Raw genomic sequence first — 27,689 nt, 5'->3', positions numbered from 1 at the left:
TTATTTGGTGTCCTCCCAAACGTGTATTCTCAATTCCGGGCCATTATTGTTTTGTACATATTAATATTTTGTAATATAGAGTCGTACAGCATTGAAACAGGCCCTTCTGCCCACTATGTCTATGCTGACTAACAAATACCAAACTACATGAATCCCTTTTCCCTACACTTGGCCCATAGCCTGCTATGCCCTGGTATTTTAAGTGTTCATCTAGATGATTCTTAAATGTTGCAAGAGTAACTGCTTCCACCACCCTCTCAGGCAACATGTTCTACATTTCCATCACCCTCAGGGTGAAAAAGTATTTCCTCAGATCCCCTATAAAACACTTAGTCCTCAACTTAAACTTAAACCCTCTAGTCTCAGACATGTCTGCCTTGGGGAAAATATTTTCATAATCTACCCTGTCCATGCCTCTTATAATTTTGTATAACTCAATCAGATCCCCCCTCAGCCTCCTCTGCTCCAAGGAAAACAAGTCCTGCCTATCCAGTCTTTGCTCATGACTGAGACTTTTCACCCCAAGCAACATCCTGTTGCACTCCTTTACACCCTCGCCAGTGGAATTACATCCTTTTGTTAGTATGGTGACCAAAATTGCACGCAGTATTTCATGTGTGGCCGAACCACTGTTTTATTAAACTGTAACAAGACTTTCCTGCTTCTATATTCTACATCCTGGCTAATGACGACAAGCATCACGTATGCCTTCTTCACCACCCTGTCTATCTGTGCTCTCACTTTCAGGGATCTATGGACTTGTACACCAAAGTCCCTTTATTCCTCAGTACTTCATAGGAACCTACCATTCATTGTGTAAATCCTTCCTGTATTAGACCTCCCAAAACTCATTACCTCACACTTAGCCGGATTAAATTCCATCTGCCATTGCTCTATCCAATTTACCAGCTCATCAATATCAGAATGTAGCCTGCAACCATCCACATCACAATGATCCCTGTGGTACACTGCTGGCCACAGGCTTCCAATCACAAAAACAATCCTCCACCTCTACCTTTTTCCTCCTTTTTGCAAGCCAATTTTGAATCCAATTTACCAAATTGCCTTGGATGCCATAGACTCTTACATCATGAATGACGCTTACCTCAATACCTTCATCAGTTCCTGATGAAGGGCTTTTGCCCAAAACGTCGATTCTGCTGCTCCTAGGAGGCTGCCTGACCTGCTGTGCTTTTCTAGCACCACACTCTCGACTCTTATCTCATGGATTAGTCTTCCATGTGGGACCTTTTCAAAGGCCTTACTGAAATCCATATACAGAGGAACTTTGATTATCTGAATATCGATTATCCAAATTTTGGACTATCTGAAGATTTCAAGGTCCTGCAAAAATGTTACATCAAAGAGGTAAGTGCATTCAATTTACCTGTACTGAAGAACATGTGAAAACACTGGCAAAAACAAAGAAACACAAGCAGCTTGAGCATCAGCAGCTGGGTATTTTTTAGGTAAGGGTTTTTATGCAACCCTTTGCAAAAGTAAGTGTTTTACAGTATTCCTGTCACTTTATCGGGCCATTCATGAAAAAAAATGGCTGAGAACCGAAACGTATGTGCAAGGTGGTGCTTCTGTCTTTCTATCGTGAGACTAAGTATCTGGAAACTGACAAATGCTCATGCGATCACAGAAGCTGATTGGGATCTTGTTTAATGCTGTCTTCAAATGCTAACTACTGCTGCATTTTAAAAAACTTTTCTCGTGTTATCATTGTTTTATTTTGTTCATCATGTGAAATCTGTGTCCTCTTGTGCTCTATACATTAAAATTATAGATTTAAACAAATTCTCCGGTAGAGCACAACGTTAGATCAGCATGGTTTCTCTTGTTTAAGGTAAAATCGATTATCTGAATAATCAATTATCTGAATGAAATAGTGTCCACCCATCTCGTTCGAATAATCAAAGTTCCTCAGTAAACCATATCAACTGCACCACCTCATCAATATATTTAGTCATCTTTTCAAAAAACTCAACTAAATTAGTTAGGCAGGATCTCCTCCAACAAATCTGTGCTGACTATCCCTGATCAATTCTTGGCTTTCCAAATTGATTAATCTTGTCCCACAGAATTTTTTCCAAATACTTCTCTACCACTGACATCAGACTAACTGGATTGTAATTACCTGGCCTATCCCTGCTGCACTTCTTGAACAAAGGAACCACATTAGCTATCCTCTAGGCAATTAGCACATCATCTGTAGCCAGTGAAATATTAAATATCTCCACCAGGGTCCCAGCAATCTTCTTCCTTACCTCCCATTGCAGCCTGGGATGTACCTCATCAGGCCCTGGGGATTTATGTGCACTTTATGCCCATTAAAACATCTAGTACCTCCTTTTTATTAATCTTAATATGCTCTAGAAGCTCACCATCCCAACTGAAATCCTTGCCTATAGTATTTTTTTTCTTTTTGAATACAGATGAGAAATATTCATTTAGGACCTCACCCTCTTCCTCTGCTTTCCTGCACAGATTTTCCCTTTGGTCTCTAATAGGCTTCACTCTTTCCCTTTTACTCTTAATACACTTATTAAATGCCTTGGGTTTTGCCTTGATCCTACCTACCAAAAATATTTTGTGGCCCATCTTGACTATCTAATTTTCTTTTTAAAGCAATTCCCTACACTGTCTATACTTCTGAAGGGCTTTTCCTGTTTTTAACACTCTATGTCTAACATATTCTTCCTTTTTTTCTTCATCAATCTTTCTAACCCCTAACATTGAGGTTTCCTGGACTTGATGCCCTTGTTCTTCACTCTTAGAGGACCACGTTGACCCTGAACTTTCTCTATACTACTCTTATAAGACTTTATATGAACAACTAACAGAAAACCTGAGGATACAAGGATAAAATTCAAACACTGACACTATATTTTTGGTTTACCATGAACATAAAAACAATGAATACGAGTAGGCCATTTGGCCCTTGAGCCTTCCATTCAATAAGTTCATGGCTGATTTTAAACTCAACTCTGTAATTCTGCGTGCCCCCGATAATCTTTTATACCCTTGGTCATCAATAGTCTATCTACTTCTGTCTTAAAAATACTTAAAGATTCTGCATCCACTGCTTTTGTAGAAGGAAATTCCATAGACACACAGCAGTCGTTTTTTTTTTCTTCATCTCTATTTTAAATGAGTGCCCCTTTATTTTTAAACCATGGCCCCTAGTTTGAGATTCTCCTGTAGTGGTGGTTATGAAGTCAGCGAGGTGGACCTTCTAGATAGTGAGTTCCCTGTTTGGGGCTGTTAACCTGGCCCATATAGGGAGCCCTTGCTGATATAAACAAATATAAACAGGAGTGTTGGAGGGTTATAGAGTCATAGAGTCTGTTTCCCAGCACGGAAACAGACTCTTCAGTCCAACTCGTCCATGCCAACATCCTAAATTAATCTAGTCCCACTTGCCAGCTGTTGGCCCATATCCTTCCTATTCATATACCCATCCAGATGCCTTTTAAATGTTGAAATAGTACCAGCCTCCACCACTTCCTCTGGCACCTCATTCCATACATACACCACCCTCTGCGTGAAAAAGTTGCCCCTTACGTGCCTTTTAAATCTTTCCGCTCTCATCCTAAACCTATGTCCTCTACTTTCTGTCCACTCTGAGAGCTGGATCTGAGGATACTGGACCAATGTCAAGTACTAAGCATGTGTAAATATAAGGTGACTTGGTGAAGGGATACGGGTCTCTGTGGAGTTATTTCATCTCCATCGAGGAAAACTCCTTTCCATATTGTGGATCAGTGGTGCTGGAAGAGCACAGCAATTCAGGCAGCATCCAACGAGCAGCAAAATCAACATTTCGGGCAAAAGCCCTTCATCAGGCTTTTGCCCGAAACGTCGATTTTGCTGCTCGTCGGATGCTGCCTGAATTGCTGTGCTCTTCCAGCACCATTGATCCAGAATCTGGTGTCCAGCATCTGCAGCCATTGTTTTTACCTCCTTTCCATATTGGCCTAGTCATGTTGCTGAAAATGTGTTGCTGGAAAAGTGCAGCAGGTCAGGCAGTATCCAAGGAACAGGAGAATCGACGTTTCGGGCATAAGCCCTTCTTCGGGCTTATGCCCAAAACATCGATTCTCCTGCTCCTTGGATGCTGCCTGACCTGCTGCGCTTTTCCAGCAACACATTTTTAGCTCTGATCTCCAGCATCTGCAGTCCTCACTTTCTAGTCATGTTGCCTCAGGATCTTATGTGCTTCAATTAAGTTACTCTGACTCTTCTAAATTCCAGTTGAAACTTTATTGCTGGAACAGCACAGCAGGTCAGGCAGCATCCAGGGAACAGGAGATTCGACGTTTCGGGCACAGGCCCTTCTTCAGGAATGAATTGTCATTCCTGAAGAAGGGCCTGTGCCCGAAACGTCGAATCTCCTGTTCCCTGGATGCTGCCTGACCTGCTGTGCTGTTCCAGCAATAAAGTTTCAACTTTGATCTCCAGCATCTGCAGACCTCACTTTCTCCTCTTCTAAATTCCAGAAGATTTGAGCTGAGCTTGGCCAGCCTCTCCTCATCAGGCAATTTACTCATTCTGGATATTAGTACAGTAAACCTTCTTTAAATTGTTTCCAAAGCATTAATTCCCTTCTGAAAATATGGTGACAGTACTGTACACAGTGCTTCAAATATGCTCTCACCAATGCCCTGTGTAACTGAAGCATAACCTCCCTACTCTTGAATTCATTTCACTTCACTTCACTTGCCTGATTACTTACTGTGGAGAAAGTGAGGTCTGCAGATGCTGGAGATCAAAGTTGAAACTTTATTGCTGGAACAGCACAGCAGGTCAGGCAGCATCCAGGGAACAGGAGATTTGACGTTTCGGGCACAGGCCCTTCTTCAGGAATGAGCAGAGAGTGTTCAGCAGGAGAAGGTAAAAGGTAGGGAGGAGGGACTTGGAGGAGGGGCGTTGGAAATGTGATAGGTGGAAATTTCCAACGCCCCTCCTCCAAGTCCCTCCTCCCTACCTTTTATCTTCTCCTGCTGAACACTCTCTGCTCATTCCTGAAGAAGGGCCTGTGCCTGAAACGTCGAATCTCCTGTTCCCTGGATGCTGCCTGACCTGCTGTGCTGTTCCAGCAATAAAGTTTCAACTGATTACTTACTGTACCTACATACTAACCTTCTGTGATTCATGCACTAGGATATCCAGATCTTTCTGCATCTTAGAGTTCTGCGACATGCTAACACTTAGATAATATGCTTTATCTTTATTCTTTGTGCCAAAATGGACACTTTTACACCTTTCCACATGATACTCATATTTGCTAGGTCGTTGCTCATTCATATATCCGTTTGTATATTCCTTATGTCTTCTTCATAACTCATTTTCCGACCTATCTAGAACACATCCAGAACAGACCCTACAAATGATCATTGAATCAATGTCAAGACTAATATTAAATGAGAGGAGACACTCTGTTGTAGAGCTATTCACACTGCCTGATTTTGTTGTGTTTATGACGGTAAGGGAAGAATCTTGAAGGTTATGGATTTTGGAGACTACATGATAGAATCATTATACAACGACTCTACATGCAATGGGCTCATAGCCCATTTATTTTACTGGGTTTATTTATGATTTTATACTAAGTCCCCACTTAATGGCATCTTCTTTTTATGTTCTTTTGGGTTAATATTGATAAGTTAATGGGGCCCAATCATTGTTTAGTGTCACAAATGTCATATATAAAACATTTCATATCAGCCTGACATAGGGCCACGTGGGGATGACACGGTGCCTCAGTGGTTAGTATTGCTGCCTTACAGTGCCAGGACCCAGGTATAATTCCATGCTTGGTTGACTGTGTGGAAAGTTTGTATAGTCTCCCTGTGTCTGCGTGGGTTTCTTCTGGGTGCTCCGGTTTCCTCTCACAGTTTAAAGTAATGTCCAGGGATGTGCAAGCTAGGTGGATTAGCCATGGGAAAAGTGGAGTTGCAGGGATAGGGTGTGAGGGGTGTCTGGGATGCTGCTTGAAGGATCGGTGCAGACTCAGTGGGCCAAATGCACTGTAGGGATTCTGTCATTAAATGACACGATTGGGGTCATTTTGCTATGGCCTCTCCAGCTCCCTGACCCTTTCTATCATTGCTGATCTTCCAACTTGTTATTTCTGCTGTTCCCTGACTCAACCTCTCACTGATCCTTCCTCTCATCAAGCCTCTTGTTGCTCAACTTTTCCACTTGATGCTTACCTCTTCTGAACTCTCACTGTGAGCAAAGGCTCTGGGCACCTACAATTTCAAATAAGGACTTACTGTATTCTGCTTGCATTCAGTGTGCTAATACTGTGATATAAATAGTGACTTTTAATTGTTCGAATGTTAACATTGGCAAGTTAGACATGAAGACTTCTTTGCTGCACAGGACCTCCAACCAACACAATACACCAGATACATCAACAATATTTTCTTCTTTTGGACTCATGGCAAGGAATCACTGAACTGATGGCACAATGATATTAACAAGTTTCATCCACCTTCAGACTTACTATGGACTACTCTTCAGAATCAATTTCATTCTTGGACACATGCATCTTCATCAAGGATGGACATCTCAATACCTCACTTTACCGCAAGCCCACGGATAACCTCACAAGGCTGTGTTTCTCTAGCTTCCAGCCATCCTCCTACAGACAAGCCCTGTGTGTACGGAGGATCTTCTCAGATGAGCAGGAACGTGATGGACACCTAAGGTTGCTAAAGATGCCCTCATAAGAATGAGATACCGTGCTCAACTCTTCAATCGCCAGTTCCGATGTGCCACGGCAAAAAACCGCAATGATCTCTTCAGAAGACAGACATAAGATACGACTGATGGAGTACCCTTCATCATCCAGTATTTCCCTGGAGTGGAAAATCTATGCCATGTTCTTCGCAGCCTTCAACATGTTGTTGATGATGATGATGATGAACATCTCGCCAAATTTATCCCTTTGGCTCCACGCCAAACCTTAAACAAACTACCCAGTTTTCAGGACAACAGCAACCACAACACCATACAACCCTGTCATGTCAATCTTGCGAGACATGTCAGATCATCGACATAGATGCTACTATCACACGTGGGAATACCATCCACCATGTAGATAGCAGGTACTCGTGACTCGGCCAATGTTGTCTATCTCATACGCTGCAGGCAAGAATGCCCTGAGGCATGATATATTGACGAGACCATGCAAACGCTATGACAATGGATGAATGGATACTGCACAATAATTGACAAACAGGAATGTTCCCTCCCATTCGGTGTACACTTTAGCGGTCAAGGACAGTTATCCTCTGGTCTTTGGGTAAGTGTCCTCTAAGGCGGCCTTTCAGACACACAACAACGCAGAATCGCCAAGCAGAAAATGATAACATGGTTCAACAGTGATCTTGGGTTTATGTTGTGCTACATGTAACTCCATCATATTGTTCTGTATTTTTTAAATCTTCCATACCTTTCTCTTCTGACACCATCACCTTCACAACTTGTTATTGTCTCTCTACCTTAATTGGTTTGTACAGTTTTGGATTACTTGTTACTTTGGTTAGACCTTCAGCATGTAACTCTTATACCCATCATGTTGTTCCAGCCATTTGGTTCATCTCCAGCATCATCTTATTTTTATTTTGTGTAATTATCTCTCTGCCTCAGTTAATTGGATCATAGATCATCCTAGGTAATCCCTTCACTTGCTATTCAGCTGTTGACACTGTGCTCGCACCATCTGACACTTTTGATCATCTGCAGAGACTTGTTATTCAGTCTGTCAACACCAATTATACTATCGTTTGATTTCTCTGCCTATAAATTCTGTGCCTGCGTGCTTCTCTTCACTTCACCTGACGAAGGAATAGTTCTCCGAAAGCTTGTGATTTCAAATAAACCTGTTGGACCATAACCTGGTGTCATGTGACTTCTGACCTTATCAAGAAATTGCTGTGCCATCTCTAGGATTGTTTTGTGGAATTATGAATCAGCTGGTATGGTTTACATGGAGAGAATCATTTATAATGTCAAAACAGCGATATTGAACGTAAAACGTAGAACAATACAGCACAGTACAGGCCCTTCGCACCTCGATATTGTACCAACCATTTTTCCTTCTCTAAGATTGAACTAACTTACAAACCCTTCATTTTCCTATCAGCCATGTGCCTATCCAAGAGTCGCTAAAATATCCCTAATGTATCTGACTCTACTATCACTGCTAGCTATGCATTCCATACATCCCCTATTCCCTGTGTAAAGAACCTACCTCTGACATCTCCCCTAAAGCTTTATCCAAATTATGCCCCCTCGTGATAGATATTTCTGCCTGGGATAAAGTCTCTGGCTATCCACTCTAACTATGCCTCTCACAGTCTTGCCTCTATCAAGTCACCTCTCATCATTCTTTACTCCAATGAGAAAAGCCCTTGCTCTCTCAACCTTTTTTCATAAAACATGCCCTCCAGTCCAGGCAACATCTGGTAAATGCCCTCTGCACCCACTCTAAAGCTTCCACATCCTTCCTATAATGAGGTGACCAGAACTGAAAACAATATTCCAAGTGTAGTCTAACCAGAGCTCTATAGAGCTGCAGCATAACCTCACAGCTCTTGAACTCAGTCCCCTTGCTGATGAAAGCCAACACACACCATATGTCTTCTTAACAACCCGATCAACGTGGGTGCAACTTTGGGGGATCTATTGTGTTCAAGTCTCACCTGCAGCAGGGATGCATCATAACATAGCTGAACATGCATGGTGGCTCAGTGGTTAGCACTGCTGCCCCAGAGACCTGGGTTCAATTCCCTCCTGGGGCAACTGTCTGTGTGGAGTTTGCACATCCTCCCAGTGTCTGCATGGGTTTGCTCCGGTTTCCTCCCACAGTCCAAAGATGTGCAGGTTAGGTGAATTGGCCATGCTAAATTGCATGTAGTGTTAGGTGCATTAGCCAGGGGTGAATGTAGTAGTCTGGGTGGGTTGCTCTTAAGAAGGTCGGAGTGGACTTGTTGGGCCGAAGGGCCTGTTTCCACACTGTAGGGAATCTAATCTAAATGTTTGAGTAAAGGAGCTCTCAGAAATGTTAGCTCTTATTCCTTTCCCTTTTGTACACTGATCAACTTGTTTTATGTTTCCTGTTTTATATCAGACTTTATTTCAGCCTTTGAGGTTTTCTGTTGACTTTATCTCAGTGATAGGCTGATATGCCAGCAGGGATCTGTCTGTGTGTACAAAGATCCTCTATTTTATCAGCATACCAGCAGAGAGGTGGTATAGAACAGAGTTCAGTAAAAACCATCAATATTGAATCACAGATGATCTGGTAAAATTTTAATGGAACTTCAATATGGTGTTTAAAAGTCTGAATTTTTAAAATTGTTTTCTGTGCCTTGAACTTGATTTGCCCACGGCACAAGAGAAAATTGTGTTGAATTAAATGATTCGACCCCCATGCTGTGGGTTGAATGAGCACAGGATGACATTTTGTACAGAAGTGAGCGGCAGACCCTGGCTCCCTCACAAAACAAAATCATTAGACAGCTTGATGTGAGGATTTCACATGCCACATGCCTCTTAAAAAGTACTGGGAAAATGTGACTGCATACCAGTCCTCATATTTCTACGCTAACATAACACACCACTCCTTGACATGTGATTGCTGACCTAAAGGAAAAGGTGCAACAGACGATGGCATTCTGAATGCATCTGTCATCTGCACAGGCTTGTTCTAATAACTACCTGTCATTGCTAACCTCCGGGAGGTGAAGATTAGTACTCCAAAGTCTTGTCATATGGACAGGACACAGCAGGCAACCAAGTGCCTGGAGAGCCTTTCAGAGCTCTGTTGTTTAAGGCACAGGGATCTGAACTTCAAAATGTTGTATTGAAAATACAAGATATATATTCTATGGCCATCCTTATGGTATCCTGCCATAACTCTCCTATAAGATTTTGGCATGGAGGCTGTGACCTTCAGTTTGAGATCATAAGCCTCTATTGCATGGAAAATAAACAGACTCAGTTAAAAGCTGTCTATCAGTCAGTCAGTTATTCTTCTTCCCTAAGTTTAGTTTATAATTGACAAAAGTAAAATAGTCTTAGTGATACCACAATATTCAAAGCATAAATTTGTATTGATACTGTGGTATCATGGAATGGCATCTTTTAGCTGACATGACAGTGTATTAATAAGGTCAGAAGTCAGAGGACACCAAGTTATAGTCCAACAGGTTTATTTGAGATCACAAGCTTTTGGAGTGCTGCTCCCTCATCAGGTGAAGTGTCGAAGGAGTAGCTCTCTGAAAGTTTGTGATTTCAAATAAACCCTTGGATGATAGCCTGATGTCCTGTGAATTCTGACCTTGTCCACCCCAGTCCAACACTGGCACCTCCATGTCATGGCAACCAATGTTTTAATAATCACAGATGGATTTCAAGACACTGAGGAAATGATTCTTATTCAGTACAGTTTCTGTTTCTATTACAGGTATGACCCTACAGCTTGTTTAGGAGCCCACTTGAGTTCACCAGCACTAGTTCCAAAGCATAATTACTTATTTTTGACAGGGCAGTTAGAGACAAACTATTCCTTTTGGCAGGTGGGTCAAAAATTAGATAATTTAGAAGGGGGTAGCTGTGTCATTTGAGACTTAGCAGGGTGTTTGTCCCTCCCCTTTTCTGAGTTGCTCTCAGCCCACGTAAGGATCATAAACATGAAGTTGCAAGCCATGGCCAATGGTGGAACTAATGATTTTTGGTGATGATGGTAGAAGACGGGTAACGGCTGTTAACAGGAAGAGGATCTTTTGGGAAGAGGACATGAGTTTCCTTTATGCATTGCTTGAGGAAGGCAGTGGGAATATATAGAGTCGAAAAGTGTGGCTGTGGAAAATCACAGCAGGTCATGCATCATCTGAGGAGTCAGAGAAACAGGAATTCCTGATGAACGGCTTATGCCCGAAACATCAATTCTTATGCCACTTAGATGCTGCCTGACCTACTGTGCTTTTCCAGCACCACACTTTTTGACTCTGATCTCCAGCTTTTGCAGTCCTCACTTTCTCCTGGTGGGAATAAACAGCTCAGGTATTGTGTCCTCTAGTTACATTGGTCATTGAAATTGAAAATGGGACACATTTATTGTCAAAATAAAAGTGGATACAAATAGTGTCAACAAGTAGTTGGCATTCAGCATTGCTACAGAGCTGGATTCATTCATAAATTCTATAAGCAACTGAAGAAGAAAGCATAAGGCCGCATGGTGCTGAACAATGAGCAGAGAATGAATCTTTGTTAACCACCTCTACACTGATTTCAAATCATTGGCAAAAGGTCTAGATGGGAGATGAGGAGACATTTGCTCACACAAACTTGTCAGAATCTGGAACAGTGTCCCCAATAATGTGATAGAAGCTAATTCCATAAGTAATTTTAAGAGAGAGTCAGATTGATACTTGAAGATGAGCAACTTACAGAACAAATAGATAGGCTGTGAGACTAAACATGACTTTCAAAATTGAACATGAGCATGGTTCCCTTCTGACACGTAACTTTCAAGGATTGGATTTAAGCAAAGTTTTTGGGAACAAAAACAAAATTGCATCCATTTGGCTCAACCTCAGCTGGATAGGATGAGCTTCTGGAACCTCTTGGCTGTAATATGGCGACCAGAACTGTGCACATGGTTTTACATTCTAATTTCTGCATAAATTTTATAGAGCATTTTTCTTGATTTCTCGTCATCCCTTCTTGGATCCGAGTACTTTGTTTGCAATTTTCATATCTAAATCAAAACTGGACTCTTTATTTTCCAAAAAAATGTAATTGGCTCCCTATTCCTTATGTGAGAATGCAAAATCAGGGGCAGGACTTTTCAAATGGCAAGGTTTCCCACCCCACCACCTGAGAATTGACAGGGAACACATTACCCCACCACCACCACCCCATCCTGGCTGCCCCACAGCATTTAACGCTCCAGCTGGCTATCAACTTTATCGTTGTTTAAAGTGCATGGCATAATATTTATCCAGCAATGAATCCAGTTCTGTAGCAATGCTGGATGTCAATCGTGTATTGACACTGTTTGTATTCAGGAGAAAGTGAGGACTGCAGATGCTGAAGATCAAGAGTCGAGAGTGTGGTGCTGGAAAAGCACAGCAGGTCAGGCAGCATCCCAGGAGCAGGAGAACTGACATTTCGGGCATAAGCCCTTTATCAGGAATGAGGCTTGTGAGCTCCCCCTTGCCCACAAGCCTCATTCCTGGTGAAGGGTTTTTGCCCGAAATGTCGATTCTCCTGCTCCTGGGATGCTGCCTGACCTGCTATGCTTTTCCAGCACCACATATGTGACACTGTTTGTATCCACTTTTATTTTGACAAATATTACAGGAAATGTGACTTGTCACAACACTGTTTTTACTAACTAATTACTAACTAGATTGGCAGAGAATAATCCATCCTGTTTCCCTGCATTCCAAATATTATGGGCTGGGAAACTGATTTTAGTACTTGCATTTTCTTAAGTAGTTACCTGTTCAAAAGGATTTTTTTAAAAAAGGGTTTTCAGTTACATAATGCCTTGAGACACTCAAATACCTTGAGACACTTCACGCAAGATAAATTGCTTTGAACAGCATTGCCAGCGGTCGTGAAGCAACCATTTTGTACTCAAGCAGATTCCACCAAAATCAATTTGGCGAAGTCATTGTTTGTTTTTATGTATATGTTAATTGAGGGATGGTCATTGGCCAGTACAATAGTGAATTCTGTGCTCCTTTTTGAATAGTGCTATGGGATCTTTAATGTCCATGTGAACGAGAATGCGTTAATACAGCTTTGGTTTAGGACTCACGTAAAGGATAGGTGCTCTGACAATGCAGCATTCCTTCAGTAAGACAATAGAGTTTCAAGGTTGAGCTGATATGGCCAGATAATTAACTTTGCTGTTCTGTTCATGATCTGGGAGCAACTTTCTATTTCGCACATTGGCTGAAAGCTGTTTTGCCCAGCACTTGTGCTAAGCAAATCTGCAGACCTATCTATACGTGCTGTGCTACTGTACAATTTGATTTTATACTCTATGTTTAATGACACCTTGGTCAGTGTAATTTTCTAGAAATCTTGAGCTTCAGTGTGGTATATTCTATTGGCAATGTGTTCCTGTCAGAAAAGGCCTGAAGATTAAGATTTGCAGTATGTTCAATGCAGTTTCATCCTGAGTCATAACATTTTGCATAATGAAACAGAGGAGTGAATAACACACAAGCAACAAGTACCAAATAATGAGGCTTGGATAATACCAGCACAATTGGCAGGGCTCACAGACTGGATTTGTTTTGCTCACACATGCAAAAGCTGCATGCTGACAAATGGGTTTCAGTGGCATGTTTTTTAAATGTAAAGTCACCTCAGGTAATTTTTCTACACGCTAGTTTAGGAAACGGCAGCATTCAATTTTCTCTCTTTTGTCCTGGAGACAAAGTGGAAGGAAATTCAGCCAAACTGGTTTGAAATTTGGGGATGGGGAGAATGGAGATGTGTGGGATTGAAATCCTGCATGGTGCATGAAAATTCTTAGCAGCATAGTCAATGCTGGAACAATGGGGTTGGTTCTAGGTTTGGAACCTGATGCTGTGCAGCTCTTCTGACAGATGCCGTTTACCTCTCCTAAACAATTGTCATCCCACAACCAATTATGGACAAGGCAGGAATTTTGCATTAATTCTGTCAAAGGGAGTGTTTTCAATTAAAGGGATTTCAGAAAAGCTCATCAGTATTTAGGTTTTTGAGGTTGCAGCAACAACAGGTATGGAAAAGCAACCTGTTCCTCGGAGTCTCCTGAAGGTTCAGCTACAGAATTGGGATCTCCCATGGTGAGCTCTACCAAGGTCAAAAGGAAAGAGAACAACCTTACCCACTGAGCAAATATGGATGGAAGTGGCTCAGAGTAATCAGCAGTAGAACTGTGCTCCCTTGAGTCTGGAGACAGTGTATCACAAGAAGCTCGGGGATCACGTGATGGCTGAGTGACATAGAAATTTCAGCTGCCAACCCACATACTCTACTTTCTACTTCACAGAATTCTGCTCCATATAACCATACAGCTTAGGTGCTGGATCCACTACTTTTTATCATCTCTTTAAATGATTTGGATGTGAATATAAGAGGTGTGGTTAGTAAATTTACAGATTTAACCAAAATTGGTGATGTAGTGGACAGTGAAGAAGGTAATCTCAGAATACAACAGGACCTTGTTCTGATGGGCCTTGCAGTACTGGTTTATAGTTCCTTGAAAGTGGAGTTGCAGGTAGACAGGGGATTGAAGAGGCATTTGGTACACCTGCCTTTATTGATCGGTGCATTGAGTAGAGGAGTTGGATGTCATATTGTGGCTGTACAGGATATTGATTAAGCCACTTTTAGAATACTTCATTTAGTTCTAGTTTCCATGCAATGGCAAACAAATGTTGTTAAACTTGGAATTGTTCAAAAAAGATTTACAAGGATGTTGCCAGAGTTGGAGGATTTGAGCTACAGGGAGAGGCTGGATAGGCTGTGGCTGTTTTCCCTAGAACGTCAGAGGCTGAGGGGTGAGCTTATAGAGATTCATAAAATGATGAGGGCATGGATATGATGAATAGCCAAGGTCTTTTCCCCAGGGTAGAGGTGTTCAAAACTAGAGAGCATAGGTTTAAGGTGAGAGTAGAAAGATTTAAAAGGGACCTAAACAGAGGGTGGTGTGTGCCAGAGGAAGTGGTGGAGGCTGGTACAATTACAACATTTAAAAGGTATCTGGATAGGTTTAGGAATAGGAAGGGTTTAGAGGGATATGGGCCAACTGCTGGCAAATGGGACTATATTAATTTAGGGTATCCATTCGGCATGGCGAGTTGGACTGAAGGTTTGTGCTATACAACTCTATGACTCTAAAGTAGAAGCAACTGTTGGCCATTCAGCTCCTCGGACCTGTTTTGTCATTCAATGTGGTCATGGCTGATTATAAACTCAAATCTAATTCCCACCTATCATTATAAACTTCCACCACCTTGCTTAACAAGGATCTGTTCATGTGTGCCTTAAAAATGTTCAAGGTCTTCGCTTCTACCAATTTTTAACTATGAGAGTTCCAAAGATTCACAACCCACAGAGAGAAAAATAAAAGTCCAGCCTGTTTTGAATGACTCCCTTATTTTTGATTCTCCCATTAGAGGAAAGAAGAGGCTTTCCACATCTATCCTGTCAAGACCCTTCAGGATTTTATATGTTTCAATCAAAATCATCTCTAACTGTCCCAAACTCCAGCAGATACAAGCCTAGCCTGTCCAATCTTTCCTAATATGACAGTCATTCCAGGTACTAGTCTGTTAAACCTTCTGTGAGCTGCCCCTAACACACTTACATCCTTCCTTAAATAAAGCTGTGCTCCCACCACCTGAGGAAGGAGCAGTGCTCTGAAAGTTTGTGATTTCAAATAAACCTGTTGGATTATAACCTGGTGATGTGTGACTTCTGACCTTATCCACCCCAGTCCAACACCGGCACCTCCACATCAGTTACAGTCTCAGTTGTACCCTGTAGAACTGAAACATAACCTCCATACTTATGCATTCAATTCCACTTGCAATAAACAATAATATTCTGTTAGCTTTCTTAATAATGTGATGTTTTATGTGCCTATTGTTTCCAAATTCAAATCTCTTAAGAAATTCAGCAAAAGGTTTGCCAATGTGCAGCGAGATGGATTAATATTTGTGAGCATTGTTCATGAGATGGCTTTGAGGTTCTTTAAATTTCTTAGCAGTTCTGGATTAATTCTGGCATTTTACTATGTGCAAAGATTGATCTTGCAGCTAACCAACAAATTTTGTGGGTTTGAAAGGTTTGAACTGGAAATGAACACCTGGATCATTATCAAGCTCTTCATGCTTGAAATAAAACCTTTTGCCTTGGCACTGTGCAGGCACTTAAGAAATGGAAATTGCATTGAGTCATACGTTTTCTATTAAAAATGTCCGCAGAGGAACACTCAATGTCAAGTAAGTTCCTAACTTGAATGTAATTGATTTAAAACGCGTAGATTCTGTTTACATATTCAGCTGCTGATATAGTTTTGAATAACTTTGATCTGTTCACTTGCAAATATATAACATATCAAATACTTAGAATGTACAATAAGCCTATGATGATTGATTTACACTTATTTTCGTCTCTTTAGAGTCAACATTCGGAGTCTTGAACTTACTCTAAATTGGCAACTTCAAATTACCAAAATGTCAGTCAAACTCACTAACTTTAAATGGTAGGCGTATTAATATTTAGCATGGTTATATCTCTACTGGATCATTCAGTGTAGAAGTAGCTTTTTTAGAGTCAAGTAGCTTTAATTTGTCATTTCTACCATATACAGCTGATAGAGTAAAAATGAGACAGCATTCCTCCAGGACCAAGGTGCTACATGGACAGCACAAATTACGTGATTTTATAAAGGGTGGCATAACGTGCTTAGGAAGTGCAAAACACACAAATTACAATGTAATAAAAGAATGATAATTAATAGACATTGTTCTAGCAGCAATTCGAAATTGTGCAAAGAATTTCAGATGGGTAAAAGCCTGATCATACTGTGTTAAGGAAACCGATGACTTGGAGGAAGAAACTGTTGCACAGTCTGGTCCGGAATTTACTGCCAGATGGCAGAACGGAGAAGAGTTTGATTGAGGGGTGTGTGGGGTCTTCCACAATGCTCTTAGCCTTTCGGATGCAGCGTGTGGTGTAAATGTCTGTAATGGAGGGAAGAGAGAACCTGATGATCTTCGCTGCTGTCCTCAGTATCGTTTGTACAATCCGAGATGGTGCAATTCCTGAACCAGGCAGTGATGCAGCAGCTCAGGGTACTCTCAATGAACCCCCTGTAGAATGTGGTGAGGATGGGGGATGGGAGGTGGGCTTTCCTCAGCCTGCACAGAAAGTAGAGACACTGCTGGGCTTTCTTGGCTATGGAGCTTGTGTTGAGGGTCTGGGTGAGATTCTCCGCCAGGTGGGTGCCAAGAAATTTGGTGCTCTTCACAATCTCCACGGGGGAGCCATCGATGTCCAGTGCCCTCCTGAAGTCAACAACCATCTCTTTCATTTTGTCCATGTTAAGAGACAGATTGTTGGCTCTACACCAGTCCGTCAGCTACTGCACCTCCTTTCTGAGTGCTGACCCGTTGTCAGCACAAGCAGGCGATGCTGTTTTGTGGTTGGTGATGACCTTGATGCCTTTCCATATGATCTGCGCATCCGGTTTCCTCCCACAATCCAAAAATGTGCAAGTTAGGTGAATTGGCCATGCTAAATTGCCCGTAGTGTTAGGTGAAGAGGTAAATGTAGGAAAAATGGGTCTGGGTGGGTTATGCTTCAGCGGGTTGGTGTGGACTTGTTGGGCTGAAGGGCCTGTTTCCACACTAAGTGATCTAGTCTGTAAGTAATCTAGTCTGAAGTATGTTTCTCATGATTGAAGTTAATTTCCAAAAGTGCTATAATATCAATGTAACATTGTTATCATGAGCTATAGGTTTTCATGACTAAGTTACCAAATTCTATAGCGAGGGGGTCAGGCCATTTACTGAGTTGGGGAGAAGGGAATGGATTGATGTGTGTAGAAAGAGCATTGTAAAACTCAACTTAGTATGAAAAACAATATACAGAACCAAAATATTCCATAATGTTTTCTCAAACTCATGATGCACTCTTATACTGTATTTACATTTAGAGTGAAGATTTTGACATAACAAAGGGTAACATTTTCCAATCTTCAGTCTGTTGTAAAGTATTCAATGGTCATACAACATGATTGTACGTGTTAGTACAGAGTACAGATAATTTGGAAGCAGGTAATGTTACAAATGGCAAAGCACAGTAAATACACATAATTTTATTGTAAACTAACATTTGGTAAATATTTTGAGCCTTTTTTTCTGGAAGTTGTTTTTATAATATTCAGCATAAGTGGGATATTTGCTGTCTGCTTCCAATCACAATATATTTAAGACCGGAAGGAGCTCATTCAGCCCACTGAGTCTATGCTAGCTCTTTTGCAGTATAATCCAGTTAGTCCCATTTCCCTGGTCTTTCTCCATAACCCTGCAACTACATTTTTTTCTTTCAAATATCATACTTACATTTGCAAATGTTGAATTTTTGAGATCTATTTTTAGGATATAAGTTAGAGGGCTAACTTTTGCATTTTCAAGGGCTTTTATTTCACTGATAAGGTAGTGGAAAAACCACTGCTGAGATGTATGGTAGCACCCGATTAGGACTCTCATCATTTGGGTATGTGCCCAAAAACAGTCCTAAAAGATGGAATATACCTTTGCTTCCAAACATGGTGCAAGGTTTAATCAGTCATTGAGATCCTTCTGTCTAGTCCAGTGAGTTCTGAGCTAGACATTGAGCTCCCAGTCTTTGAGATAGCATAGGATTTAGTTCCTACTGTGCACATTGGATATGAGGTGAACATAAAGACAAATGTCCCAGGGAAACATTGAACTCAAGCCCACACTTTCAGCAGAATATGCTGCAGTTTCTTCTACAGCCGGATGACTACATTCCCTGTAAAGCTAAACTGTAACACAAAAGGAAACTATTATAGATGTTGAAGACTTGAAATACAGAAAAATTCTTGAAAAACTCAGCAGGTCAGGAAGCATCTATGAAGAGAAATGTAAGGCTGAATGTGATGAGAAATGTATTGCATCAATTTGGCAGAGTCTTAGAAGGTTTCTCTCCCTGAGCCTCATTAGCTACGCGGCATATCATTGTGATACTGCATTCACGATATCTTCTGCTCAAGAATGGTGGACGTTCTCACCACTGCTGGATTCCAGGCACCGGTGCCATCATTAAAGCCAACTCATGACCCAGATCAATGACTGCCAGCCAGGAGCTTCCCTTCACTGTGCATACAGTGGGTCAGGAACAAAACAGAAACATTTCTCCAGGCACAGATGTAGCACAATTGACACTTCATTGCAAATACAAGCTCACATTGCTAAATCTATTGCTACTTCACATTATCACCTGTCTGATCGACAGTGCAGCCTCACCAATATCCTGTACAACTGCAACATAACTTCCCAACTTCTATACTCAATGCCCTGACTAGATAGGCCAACTAAATGTATTCTAACCTCAGAAATAGGAAAATTACTAGATTCAATATTCAAAAATATGATTAAGTTGTCACTTGGAAAGGCATGGGCTATTCAGGGATAGATAAACATGTTTTTCTTAAGGAAAGGTAATGTCTTACTAACTGCAGCTATAAGATCCAAACTGCACCAGTTTGGCATCATTTTTGCAGCAGAGAGCGGCGGGAGCTGGGTGGAAGTGAAGTCGGAGTGCAAAGCTGGTCGGGAAGGTAAGTGATTGTTATTTGAGTGGGTGTGTTGTAGACCCCAGGTCCTACAAAGTAAGGCCTCCCTCCCACCCTCCTCCTCTTACCTAAATTAAAAGTCCACAGACTTGCCCCAAAAAGAGGATCCAAGGAAGTTCCTGTGGATTGAAGAGTGAGGCTTTAGCTCAGGAGTCTTTGACAAGGAGGTTGAGTGAAGTGATTACGTCACAGTTGAAGAGGGCGAAGACATGACTGCCAAGCTGGTTCAGTGTGCTACGTGCTTGATGTGGGAGGTCAACAACTCTGGTGTGTCTGGCTCGTATAAGTGTGGAAAGTGTGTGCACGTTCAGCTACTGACAGAGCATATTGCAGCACTGATAAAAGAACTCGAGGACCTTAGGCTCGTCTGAGAGAACGAGATCTTTCTGGACAAGACCTTCAGCGAGGTTATTACACTGACCATACCAGAAGAGAGCAGACGATGAGGAAGGCAGAGAGGAGACAGGTGCAAGAGACCCCGGGGGAAGTATCTGTCAGGAACAAGTTGCAGCTTTTGGAAACAGTAGAGACAGATGACACTGCCAGTCCGTGAGGCAGCCAGGTCTGTCAATCAAACGTTGGTGTGGAGGCAGAGCGGAAGAGTTGGACATTGCACAGAGCCGTGATAATAAGGGACTCCATAGTGAGAGGAACTGACCGGGGTTTTTGTGGCAGCAGACGGGACTTAAGAATGGTGTGTTGCCTTCCTGGTGCCAGGGTTAAAGACATCACAGACAGAGTGCAGGAAATCCTCAAGGACGAAGGTGAAGAGCCAGAGGTGGTGGTACATGTTGGCACAAATGATGTCGGGAAGAAGAGGAGGAGCATACTATAGCGGGACTTCGGAGAACTAGGAAGAAGGCTGAAAAGCAGGATGCCCAGGGTGGTTATCTCCGGTTTGCTTCCAGTTCCTCGGGCTGGTGAGGCCAGAAACAGGGAGATAATGGACTTGAACGTGTGGCTGGGGAACTGGTGCAAGAAGCAAGGATTTAAATTCTTGGATCACTGGGGTATGTTTTGTGGTAAGCATAAATTATACAAGAGGGATGGTTTGCACCTTAATAGGTTAGGGACCAGCATTCTGGCAGGCAGGTTTGCTACTGCAACACAGCTATGTTTAAACTAAGTAGCGGGAGGGGGAGGGGACAAACTGGATGTTTAAGAAGGAAATTGAAGGGAAAGTTAGAACAAGGGAAGTCAAGAAAGACAACTGTAACAATGAGGCAGAAAACTCAGAAAGGGATCATGCTGTAAGGTTGAGTGAAATAGGAGTTGATGGGAAGGGTGAGGGCAGTAACAAATTGAATGCACGAAGCATTAGAAATAAGATGGATGAGCTTGAGGCTCTTTTGGAAATTGGCAGATACGATATTGTGGGGATAACTGAGGCGTGGCTTCAAGTGGACAGGGCCTGGGAAATGAATATTCAAGGCTACACATGCTATCGTAAGGACAGACTGACAGGCAGAGGGGGAGGGGTGGCCATGTTGGTAAGGGATGATATTCAGTCCCTTGCGCGGGGGGACCTAGAATCAGGGGATATAGTGTCAGTGTGGATAGAGCTGAGAAATTCTAAGGGTAAAGTAACCCTCTTGGGAGTTATCTACAGGTCCCCAAACAGTAGTCAGGATGTCGGATGTAAGTTGAATCAGGAGCTGAAATTGGCCTGTCGCAAAGATGTTACGACAGTTGTTATGAGGGATTTCAACATGCAGGTAGACTGGGAGAATCAGGATGGTATTGGACCTCAAGAAAGAGACTTTGTGGAGTGCCTCCGAGATGGATTCTTAGAACAGCTGGTGCTGGAGCCTACCAGGGAGAAGGCAATTCTGGATCTGGTATTGTGCAATGAACCAGAATTGATCAGGGACCTCGAAGTGAAGGAGCCATTGGGAAGTAGTGACCATAATACAATAAGCTTCAATCTGCAATTTGAGAGGGAGAGGGTACAATCGGAAGTGACAATATTTCTGTTGAATAAAGGGAACTATGGAGCTATGAGGGAGGAACTGGCCAAAGTTCAATGGTGCAATACCTTAGCAGGGGTGACAGTGGAGGAACAATGGCAGATATTTCTGTGTATAATGCAGAAGATGCAGGATCAGTTCATTCCAAAAAGGAAGAAAGATCATAGGAGGAGGCATGGGTGGCCGTGGCTGACGAGGGAAGTTAAGGAACATACAAAGTTAAAAGAGAAAAAGTATAACATAGCAAAGATAAGTGGGAAAACTGAGGACTGGGAAGCTTTTAAAGAACAACAGAGGATTACTAAGAAGGAAATACACAGAGAAAAAAATGAGGTATGAAGGTAAACTGGCCAAAAATATAAAGGAGGATAGTAAAAGCTTTTTTAGGTATACGAAAGGCAAAAAAATGGTTAAGACTAAAATTGGGCCCTTGAAGACAGAAACAGGGGAATATATTACGGGGAACAAAGAAATAACAGAAGAATTGAATTGGTACTTCAGATCTGTGTTCACTGGGGAAGACACAAGCAATCTCTCTGAGGTAACAGTGGCTGAAGGACCTGAACTTAAGGGAATTTATAATTGCCAGGAATTGGTGTTGGAGAGACTGCTAGGTCTGAAGGCTGATAAGTCCCTGGGGCCTGATGGTCGATATCCCAGGATAGTGAAGGAGGTGGCTCGAGAAATCGTGGATGTGTTTGTGATTATTTTCCAGAGTTCGATAGATTTGGGATCAGTTCCTGCGGATTGGACGGTGACTAATGTTGTACCACTTTTTAAGAAAGGTGGGAGAGAGAAAACAGGAAATTATAGACCAGTTAGTCTGACCTCAGTGGTTGGAAAGATGCTGGAGTCTATTATAAAGGATGAAATTACGACACATCTGGATAGTAGTAACAGGATAGGTCAGAGTCAGCATGGATTTATGAAGGGGAAATCATGTTTGACTAATCTTCTGGAATTTTTTGAGGATGTAAATCTGGGGATGGACGAGGGAGATCCAGTAGATGTAGTGTACCTGGACTTTCAGAAAGCTTTTGATAAAGTCCCAAATAGAAGGTTAGTGAGCAAAATTAGGGCGCATGGTATTGGGGGCAAAGTACTAACTTGGATTGAAAGTTGGTTGGCTGATAGGAAACAAAGAGTAGTGATAAAAGGCTCCATTTTAGAATGGCAGGCAGTGACCAATGGGGTACCGCAGGGATCAGTGCTGGGACCGCAGCTTTTTACAATATATGTTAATGATATAGAAGATGGTATTAGTAATAGCATTAGCAAATTTGCTGATGATACTAAGCTGGGTGGCAGGGTGAAATGTGAGGAGGATGTTAGGAGATTACAGGGTGACTTGGACAGGTCAGGTGAGTGGTCAGATGCATGGCAGATGCAGTTTAATGTGGATAAATGTATGGTTATCCACTTTGGTGGCAAGAACAGGAAGGCAGACTACTACCTAAATGGAATCAATTTAGGTAAAGGGGCAGTACAGAGAGATCTGGGTGTTCTTGTACACCAGTCAATGAAGGCAAGCATGCAGGTACAGCAGGTAGTGAAGAAGGCTAAGAGCATGCTGGCCTTCATAACAAGAGGGACTGAGTATAGAAGCAAAGAGGTTCTTCTGAAGCTGTACAGGGCCCTGGTGAGATCACACCTGGAGTACTGTGTGCAGTTCTAGTCTCCAAATTTGAGGAAAGACATTCTGGCTATTGAGGGAGTGCAGTGTAGGTTCACGAGGTCAATTCCTGAAATGGCGGGACTACCTTACGCTGAAAGGCTGGAGCAACTGGGCTTGTATACCCTTGAGTTTAGAAGACAGAGAGTGGATCTGATTGAGACATATAAGATTATTAAAGGATTGGACACTCTGGAGGCAGGAAACGTGTTTCCACTGATGGGTGAGTGCCGAACCAGAGGACACAGCTTAAAAATATGGGGTAGACCATTTAGGACAGAGATGAGGAGAAACTTCTTCACCCAGAGAATGGTGGCTGTGTGGAATGCTCTTCCCCAGAGGGCAGTGGAGGCCCAGTCTCTGGATTCATTTAAGAAAGAGTTGGATAGAGCTCTCAAGGATAGTGGAATCAAGGGTAATGGAGATAAGGCAGGAACAGGATACTGATTAAGGATGATCTGCCATGATCATATTGGTGGTGCAGGCTCGAAGGGCAGAATGGCCTACTCCTGCACCTATTGTCTATTGTCTATTCCATTTTAGAACGCTGCTGAAGGGAGAGTTACTCTTTGTTCAATGCCTAACGTAGCCCAACATCTTTTCACGGTTCAATATGGGAGCAACACACACTGGAAAGCTTTTAAGCAATTGAAACTATTCACTTTTACTCATTAGCAGCAAAGTAAAGAAATAGACAGGTTTTTCTTGCCTTCTTGGTCTCCTTTGCCCTATACTCTGGAATTCCCTCTCTGACTTATTTGCCTCCTGCATGACACATTCTTAAAATCTGTCTCTTTGAACAAGCTTTTTGTATTGTGACTCTACATTTCTGTCTCATACTTTGTTTCATATTGGTTCTGTGAAGTGCCCTTGGAATGTTTAAAGACACCGTATAAAGTAATATAAATCAGGCCATTTTTCTATGTTAAAGGTGCTAGTTAAATGCAAGTAATTGTATGGTCTAGCTTCAGCCCCCTCAAAGCAAAGTACAGGCAGATTGTCTCTCCTCAGGAGACTAAATCTCAGTAGCATCAGAACAAAGTGCACAAAGCTGTTACCTGGGGCTAAAGAAATCAAGGAATTGCAACTATTGTAAAAAGACAAATAGATTGAGACAACTTAGTAAGTGAGTCCTTTCCAACCTGATCAGTTGCAAGGTAAACACTATGGTCAAGTTTTCACAGTAAGATCAATAAATCGAAGAAGGGTCTGAATGAATAAATATGGGTAAACGTTGCTTATTCGCGAGCGTTATACTTACACCTTCTATGAAATTGCTGGAGAGACCATTGGTGTAAAATTCTAAAGACAACAGCAAGAAATATTGCCCCTGGAATTATTGTGTTCTGCTGGTACTCGAAAACAAAATGACAGCAGGTTTAAAAGCTGCTGAAATTATTATATTTTTCACGAGGATGCAGATGAAATATTTGCCTGCTGTCAAGCTGTCTGACGTACCTGCTACCAACCCAAGGACATGTTGACTATTATTAAATTGGAACCAAAATAAAACACTTTACCTCTGCAAAATATGGCAATTTGGTAGATAATGAAAAATGACTGGGGGGCAGAGCTGCCTCTCTGAAAAATTACTGCTTGTTTGTCTGATTCCTTTGCTCTTTCCTCCAAACCTTCAATCATCTGTTCAGGTGAACTCAGGGCGAATTCATTAGAACTTCTTCACTGAGACCTCAGCTGGTACCAAGCCTGCAGCCTTTTGCAAAGGCCCTCAACCCCAACCTCAACCATTAAATACTTCCATCTTTTTTGAGATAAACATGTAACTTGCCGTTGAAAAAACTGATTTTTAAAAACATCTTTTGGATGCAGTAGGATGCGAAGTGTCTGAGAATATTTTACTGCATTAAATGGGCTACATAAACACAAGCTATTTTTGTAGTGTGTGACTTCAGCCCCCTCAAAGTTCATTCTAAAAATTCCTTCACCTCCCCAACCTCAAATCACACAAACCGCTTTGTAAAGACACTTCAATGAGTCTATTCCTCTGCTCTTACCCTACAGGCACTACAAGAATAGCCTTTTCATGTTTATATCCAATTCTGTTTTGAAAGTGATGGTACAGAAGATCAGATGGACCCTGGTGTGCACAGGCGAACTTGAGGGCTGCAGATGCTGGAGATCAGAGTCAAGATCAGAGTGGTGCTGGAAAAGCACAGCTGGTCATGCAGCATCCGAGGAGCAGGAAGATCGATGTTTCGGGCAAAAGCCCTTCATCAGGACATGTCCATAGATAATTGAGAGCTGCAGGACAGGTAGAAAAGATGGTTAAGAAAGTGTATGGGATACTTACTTTTATTAGTCAAGGCTCTGATTACAAGTGCAAGAGGTTATGATGAATCTGTTTCTAGTGTTACTAAGGCCACAGCTGTATAGTTTGTGCAGATCTGGTCATCACACTATAGGAAGGATGTGATTGCAGAGGAGTGTCACCAGGGTGTTGCCTGAGCAGTGAGGGCAGAGGGGTAATCTGACTGAAGTTTACAAAGTTATAAAACAGCATAATTAGGGTAGATAGGATACTCTCCTGAATCCTCATTAATTTCTCAAAAGTTAGTAAGACATGACCTTTCCTTAAGAAAAACATGTTCATCTGCCATGAATAGCCCGTGCCTTTGCAAGTGACAATTTAATCCTATTTTTGAATATTGAATCTAGTAATTTGCCTATTTTTGAAGTTAGAATACATTTAGTTGGACTATCCAGTCAGGCATTGATTATAGAAGTTAGGAAGTTATGTTGCAGTTGTACAGGACATTGGTGAGGCTGCACTTGGAGTATTGTGTTCAACTTTTGGTCACCTTGTTATAGGAAGGATGTTATTAAACTGGAAAGAGTACAGAAGAATTTACAAGGATGATGCCAGGACTCAATGGTTTGAGTTACAGGGAGAGGTTGGACTAGCTCGGACTTTTTTTCTCTAGAGTGTAGGAGACTGAGGGGGGATGTTATAGAAGTGTAAAAGATGATGAGATGCATCATCTTGGGGGGTAGTGCAGTACTGTGGCAAAGTGCAGCACTGTGGGGTAATGCTGTACTGTGTGATAATGCAGCACTGTGGGGTAGTGCAGCACTGTAGCATAGTCTTTTTCCCAGGGTTGGACAATTGAGGACTTGAGGGCATCAGTTTAAGGTCAGAGGGGAAAGAATAAAAGAGAACCTGAAGGACAACATTTTTACACAGGGTGGTACGCATATGGAATGAGCTGCTAGCTGAAGTGGTTGAGGTGGGTACAATAACAACATTTAAAAGGCATTTTGGCAAATACATGGATATTTATGAACAATGGGCACCCGATAAGCATGGTCCACCGATTCTTAAACAACAAACCTGAACAAGAAGACAACACGCCCAGAGACTCTAGCCACGTTACCATACATTAAGGACATCTTGAAGATGATAGCCTGACTACTCTGGTCCCTTGGCATCATGGGAGCCCACAAACTTACCAACACACTGAAACAGCTGTTGATGAATCTAACGGATCCTGTACCAACAATTGGTAGAACAAACGTCATTTACAAAATACCTTGCAAGGACTGCAACAAACATTATATCGGACAGACGGGCAGGAAACTAACCACCAGGATACATGAGCACCAACTAGCCAACAAAAAAACATGACCAAATGTCACAGGTATCCTAATACAAAGACAAAAGGGACATCAGTTTGACTGGGACAATGCATCCATCCTTGGACAGGCTAAACAGAGACACAGCTGGGAATTCCTAGAAGCCCGGCATTCAAACCAAAACTCCATCAACATCGATTTGGACCCCATTTACTAATCTTTGAGAAACAGAACCAGAAGTGAGTTGCCCACCACAACAGGCCAAGACACATGATAGAAAGTGGGAAAGAACACCAGGACTTCAACGGAGACTCACTGATGATGTCACCCAGCGTGTTGATGAAACGTCTGTGAACAAACCTACCTGCTCAGCAAGCAAACTTACAAACGGATAGGAAAGGTTTATAAAGATATGGGCCAAGTGCAGGAAAATGGGGTTAGCATGGATGGACATTTTGGTTGGCATGGACCAGTTTGGGCCAAAGGGCCTGTCTCTGTGCTGTAGGACTTTATGACACCCTATCCTTCGCATCACATTTTTGAATAATGGCATATAGCTCACAGACTGCTAATTCTCTGGGACCTGGCCTGTATCTAGTGAGGGTTTGAAAATGATTGCCTGAGCATTTACTTTTTCCTTTCGGCTTCCTTTAACAGTCTAGACTACAATTCATCCTGGTAATTTATCCACCTTCAAGGAGGCCAATGTCTCCAGAGCTTCCCTTTCATTGTGTTTGTTTTATCTATTATTTCACACTTTTACAGTCATAGAGACATAGAGATGTCCAGCATGGAAACAGACCCTTCGGCCCAACCCGTCCATGCCGACCAGATATCCCAACCCAATCTAGTCCCACCTGCCAGCACCTGGCCTATATCCCTCCAAACCCTTCCTATTCATATACCCATCCAAATGCCCCTTAAATGTTGCAATTGTACCAGCCTCCACTACATCCTCTGGCAGCTCATTCCATACACGTACCACCCTCTGCGTGAAGAAATTGCCCCTTAGGTTTCTTTAAATCTTTCCCCTCTCACCCTA

Source organism: Chiloscyllium plagiosum, unplaced genomic scaffold (assembly GCF_037043375.1).
Source record: "Chiloscyllium plagiosum isolate Xiang-an unplaced genomic scaffold, Cpla_swu_hap1 HiC_scaffold_30, whole genome shotgun sequence".
In the NCBI taxonomy this organism is placed as follows: domain Eukaryota; kingdom Metazoa; phylum Chordata; class Chondrichthyes; order Orectolobiformes; family Hemiscylliidae; genus Chiloscyllium; species Chiloscyllium plagiosum.
The sequence above is the reverse complement of the archived record's forward strand: the minus strand, read 5'-3'. Positions refer to the sequence as shown.